Raw genomic sequence first — 5,998 nt, forward strand, 5'->3', positions numbered from 1 at the left:
TCAGCTCTCAGACCATGACGTCAACCAAGCAGATGACCTGCTTCCCCTCATTTTACAGATTTGGGAACTGAACCTCCGAGAGAGGCAGAGGGGTGTCTTAGGCCAGCAGGACACAGCCAGGATTCGATCTGCCCCAGCCTCACCGCCCCCGAGCCCCCCACCCCCCACTATGCTTACGCTCTTGCAAGAGGGAGCTTAGTCACCAGGCCACAGAAATTGGCTCTAGTCGGCAGGGAATGTCCCTGAATCTCAGACATTGCTGGACCTGGGACTGTACTGTTTTCCTGGAATTTATTTTTAGAGTGGTGGACCAGGTCACACAGTCTGCCTGGTCAGGGTACTGTTTACTGTTTTCAGTGTTTACTGAGGCTTCTCAGGACTTGCAACCTGTGGGTGACTTAGGCCCTTTTAGGCCCCACCAACCCCAGGCCCAGATCTGTGGGGAGCCCAGCACCGTGGCCTGCTGCCCTGAACCCTTCAAGGGCAAGAGTTAAGGCTCACTTGTACCCCATAGAGGAGTGCCTCTCTCGGGCTGGCACCCAGCTGTGGCTCAGGACGGTATGTCCAGTTGATCGCCTGGCCAGACAAACCAAAAGGACAAGGAGGAGAAGAGCAGAGTGAGGAAGAGAGGAAGGAAAGAAGGAAGGATGGACGGAAGAGGGGCTGACTTACAAGAAGAAACAAAGTGAAGAAATGAATAAAGGAACAAATGCTTGCATTGATGACGAATACCACATGTGACATGAATGGGGAATGTGTGGACAGGTGACCACTCTCCAGCCTCTGCCTACTCCAAGGCCCCCTGGCCTCACCCCGTCCCCATTTTCTCACAGCCCACCCCCATCCTAAGGCCAAATCCTGTGCGGTCCTGATCACGTCTCCACTGCCCTCATGTGGTTGCTCAGCTCTCTGCGCAGTCATCACCAGGGGCTGCCTCCCTGCTTGGGATTCTGGACTTGGGTGTGTGGGATGTTTGTGGATGGCTGAGTGAAGGGGAGAGATACAGTCTTTCCCCTTGGAGTGGCTTGGCAGGGTGCACGGGGCCCTGGTGTGTGGCTCCCGAAGTCCTTAGTTCTGCATGCATCCCCTGTCCTCTGCTCTCTTCCTTATGTTTTTTTTTTTTTTTTTTTCCCATATGGAGTCTTGCCCAGGATGGAGTGCAGTGATGCGATCTCAGCTCACTGCAACCTCCGCCTCCCAGGTTCAAGCGATTCTCCTGTCTTAGCCTCCCGAGTAGCTGGGATTAGAGGCACCTGCCACCACGCCCAGTTAATTTTTCTATTTTTAGTAGAGACGGGGTTTCACCATGTTGGCCAGGCTGGTCTCAAACTCCTGAACTCAGGTGATCCGCTCGCCTTGGCCTCCCAAAGTGCTGGGATTATAGGTGTGAGCCACTGCGCCCAGCCTTGGCCCACTTTCTTTCATCTGAAATACCGGATCCCAAGAGCCCTTGCCCTCAGCCTGACCTCCTCCACCCAAAGCCTTGACCTCACATTTACTGAGCACCTACCTGTGCTGGACATTTGGCAAGTGTCATTTCATGCCATCCTATGAAGTATGTTCAATTCTTATCCTCCTTTGACAAGTGAGGAAACTGAGGCCCAAAGAGGTTGGATAATTTGCCCAAGGTCCCACAGATGGTAAGCAGAGGAGCTGGGATTTGGGCCCAGGCTCTTGGGCTCCAGAGTCCATACACACAGAATCTCCAAAGGTCAGAGGTACAGGGCTCTTTAGAGGCCATCTTATCCAACACCCCCATTCTTCAAATGGGGAAACTGAGGCCTGAGAAGGGAAGGAACTTACACAGCAAGTGAGCAACAGACTCAGCTCTACGCCAGGTGGAACCCAGAGGGCCTGTGCTCCCAGGTTTCCTTTTGTCTAGCCTGCCCAGACAGCTCCAGCCTGGCTGCCATCTAACTGGGGCCCCAGGCCACGGGGACGTGCTCTCCTGCCCCAGCTTCCTCTCCCTGCCAAATCATTATTGATCTTTCAGGGTGGGACGCGAGGGCTGATAATAGGGTGGGCGTGGTGGAGAGAGAGGAAGTCTGGTGGCCCCATCTTGGTGCTTATTTAGCTTTTTGATTGGTCCCTTTGGGGGTCTGCAGGCACAGACAGATGGGAGAGAGGAAGGGAAGTTTGGAGTTTGCTGCTGCTGACCGTGGAGCTGCTGCTGACCGTGATGCAGTGACTTGCCCCGCTTCTCCCACATGCCGGCCTGGCCCAGGCAATGCTGCTGGGCAGGTCAGAGACCTCCACACCTGTCCTCTTCCATGGGGCTCCCAGACAGAGGGGGCCTGGGACCCTGGAGGCATGTCCACGGGCCCAGGGCTGGGGCTGGAAGAGGGGAGATGAAGGGGCAGGGAGGGATGTGACCCTGGAGGTGGGGTGGCCCGAGAAAGGAGGGAAACAGGTTGGGAAGATTACAAGAGAGAAGAAGAAGGCAAGACAGCTTCTCAGAGCCTGGGTTGTCCTGGCTTCTCTCCAGGAAGGCACCTTGGTTTGAGTCCTGCTGAATGAACCTAAACCTAAAGGCAGCTCAGAGGCCTCCTGCCTGCCCCTTCTACCACTCACCGGTGAGGGTAACATTCACTGATGTCCCTCCGTGTCACCTCCAAAGCTTCTTAGAGTGACCCCTCCCTCCTTTGGACCTGCTTCTGCTCAAGACTCCACCATGGCTCCCCACTGCCAGCAGGACAAGGAGCTTCTCCCTGAGCTTGGACGCACAGCCTCCACAGCCCAACGCCACCTGGCCTCTCAAGCCTCAGCCCAGCTGTGTCTCCCCAGACACTGTGACACCTTTGCTCAGGCAGTTTGAGACCCCTCCCTCCTCCATGTGTACAGTCCCCCTGCTGCAAGGCCAGCTCTCATGCTTCTACCTCCTCCAGGAAGCCCTCCCTGGTCTCTGACCCCTTACAGGCTCCTGCCACAGCCCATCTCATTGGTTGCCTCAGAAGCTCTTCAGAGTCAGTCCCTGCAGTGGACAGGCCTCCCGGCAGCTGCTGGGAGTTCTCCATCAGCTCATCCCTATCCATGTTGAATGTCCCACGCTTGTGATCTTCCAGGGGTGAGGAGGGGAAGCCAGCAGCCGGGGACCCAGGGGGGTTTCTCTTATGCCCTCAGCACTACCTTCGAGGAGCTGGGGAAGGGGGCGCTGTTGCTGAGTGATTCAGAGCACTGGCTCTGTAACTAGACAGGCTGAGCTTGAGTCCCAGCTCTGTGGCTGTGTGGTCTTGGGCTAGTTACCTAACTTCTCTGAGCTCTTTTCCACATCTGCAAAAAAGGGGATGGCAGCAGCATCTACTTTGAAGTGTTGCGGGCTGAACACCAGCATTTGCTGAATGTGGAAGGCCCTTCTCCCCTTCAGGCCTCCCCCTTGGCTCCCTTCTTCCCACCCCCCTCACTTTGTTCTGGCCAAATGGATACACTGGCCAAGTTTTTGCTCCCTCGTGCCCTTTTGAATATGCGGTTCCCTGCCAGGAATGCTTCTCCTGCCATGTCTACCTGATCTCCTCCTTCTGGCCCTGAAGCCTCAGCTGGGTGTCACCACCAGGAAGCCTTCCTTAATACTCCCTGTCATCCTACTCTCTCCTGCCAGAGCTGGCTCAGTGGCTCCTCTGAGCTTCCCAAGGAGTCTGATGCATTGGTCTTTCCTTGTTTTTTTTTTTTTTTTTTTTAAGACCTTTTTTTTTTTTGAGTCTTGCTCTGTTGCCCAGGCTGGAGTGCAGTGGCGCGATTTCAGCTCACTGCAGCCCCCGCCTCCCAGGTTCAAGCAGTTCTTCTGCCTCAGCCTCCCGAGTAGCTGAGATTACAGGCACGTGCCACCACACGTGGCTAATTTTTGTATTTTTAGTAGAGATGGGGTTTTGCCATGTTGGCCAGGCTGGTCTCGAACTCCTGACCTCAAGTGATCCACCCACCTTAGCCTCCTAAAGTGCTGGAATTACAGGTGTGAGCCACCATGCCCAGCCTGCATTGGTCCCTGTAATGGTCTCCTCAGCAGACATGGGGCTCACTCCCCTCTGGGCACCCAGTAGCAGGAAGGAGGGTACACAGTAACCCATAGGAGGCCTGAGTCCCTGATTCCTAGAGAAGAGACGAAGGTGATTCAGGGCCGAGCAGGGCTCCCTGGAAGCCCCCTCTTCCCGCCCCAGCTTTATTTTGGTTCTAGAATCATTCCAGTCGGCATACCCCGTCCCCACCACGGCCATCCTGGGCACACATTTAACATGTCATGCAGTCAGGGGGAGGGAGAGTAGGGAGAGGGCAGGGGGGTCAGTGGCCTGCACTGCACAGCCACTGGGTCAGAGAGAGTTGGGGTCTCCCAGGCTACAAAGCCTTATCCAGCCTTGTGTTTCCTGGCCCTGGGCTGACCTCCTGCTGTGGCCACAGGGTAGACAGCCTGGCCTTGGGCCTGGGCCATGGCTGTGTCAGGTGGGGAGAGCCACTATCCTGCCTCCAGTCCCCTGGGCCCCTGTTCCAGCCCCTCCTCCCCCCATATCACTGGGGATAACTGGTTGGCCTGGGTCGCCATAGCTCACCAGTTATGGACCAAGGAACAGGGGCAGCCAGCCTTAAGGTCCATGCTGTCACCTGTGGGTGGCCCCACCGAGCAGATGATACCCCATCTGCTGGCCTGGGTGAGCTCAGACCTTCCCAGCACTCAGCCATGAAGGCAAGAAGCGGCTTCCTGGGACGGTGGGACGCCAGGCTGGGGACGATAAGCTCTGCCTGCTTTCCTCCTACTGGAGCTGGGGGGTAACCAAAGACTGATGCCAGTAGAGGTGCAACAGCCCAGCCCCTCTGCTTCTGGGTGGGAGGCCCAGGGTGCCTCTCACAGCCCAGGCCCCTGCCCCCACAGCAGTCAGGCCAAGGCAATGATCTTGAAGCCACACTTGCTTGTCTTCCTCCCTCCAGCCTCAGCTCCCTTTCTGGCTCTGGTAAGTTTCTCTTGGAGCACTCACCCGCAAGAAGCTACTTGCCCAAGAATCCCCCTCTAAGATTTCGCTTCTCGGGAACTAGAAGCTAGGAGACCCAGTGTCGGGGGCACCCCCCGCCCTGTGATTGAGAGCCATCTCCTTCCTAGCCTGGCATTCAGTCTTATCCTGGCGTCCCTCAAACCGCCCTTCCACCCTGGCCTCTCCTGGCTTCCCATCAGGCCTCAGCCACCTGGGCTGTCCTTCCGCTGCCACCCCTCCAAGGTCCAGCCCGAGAGCCTCCTTGTCCACCACATCTTCCCAGGCACCTGCAGCCCACCAAGACCTCTGCAGCCAGTATTCTCTCTGCCCCACGCCTGCCACCTCCCAGGCTGAGACCTGCCTGAGGCGTCTTTCTCCCAGTGGGCCTGGAAGGGCATCAAATGCTTGCAGAGCCCGGGCCTGGTTTGCACAGGACTGAGCACAACAACCTGTGTCTGGGCCTCTTTGGACCTCTGGTTCTTGCCATGTTTGAGGTCCGGGGAGTAGATTTCACAGAGAATAACTCTGGAGCCAGTGTTCCACGTGGCCAGCAGTCTTCCGCCTGGGCCTGGTCTTTTGGTCTCTTGGTCTCTTGGTCTCTTCTCTGGCCCTGAGAGAGGCCCTTCCTTGTATCCACTGCAGTGGGCTGAGGGCTGCATTTGTGATGGGAAGTTCACATCCTGCCATAGCTCAGGCTGGGCCCGCTGCCTGCAACATGCTCAGTTCTTTCCCTGCCCCTCCAAGTGCAGCTCCTACCTTGTCAAAGAGATACTTCCTGTTTCCCCAGCCCTCAGAGCCCCTGAGTCCACACAGCTGGGCTGCCATCAGCACTGAGCAGATCCTCAGGGGCAGGGGAGCTTGTCTTCCTGATGTCCTAAGGGCCAGGTTTGTTCGTGTTACTCCTGCTGGTGCCTAGCACAGTGCCTGGCCCCCAAGATTCGCTGGGTTCCAGAACATAGCCTGGCTTGGCAGCTGGCCTCCCCGGAGGAGCAGGGTTAAGGGAGCTTGAGATGGAGCACAGCTGTCCAGTGCCCAGCGCCCTC

The sequence above is a fragment of the Theropithecus gelada genome, chromosome 14 (assembly GCF_003255815.1).
Source record: "Theropithecus gelada isolate Dixy chromosome 14, Tgel_1.0, whole genome shotgun sequence".
In the NCBI taxonomy this organism is placed as follows: domain Eukaryota; kingdom Metazoa; phylum Chordata; class Mammalia; order Primates; family Cercopithecidae; genus Theropithecus; species Theropithecus gelada.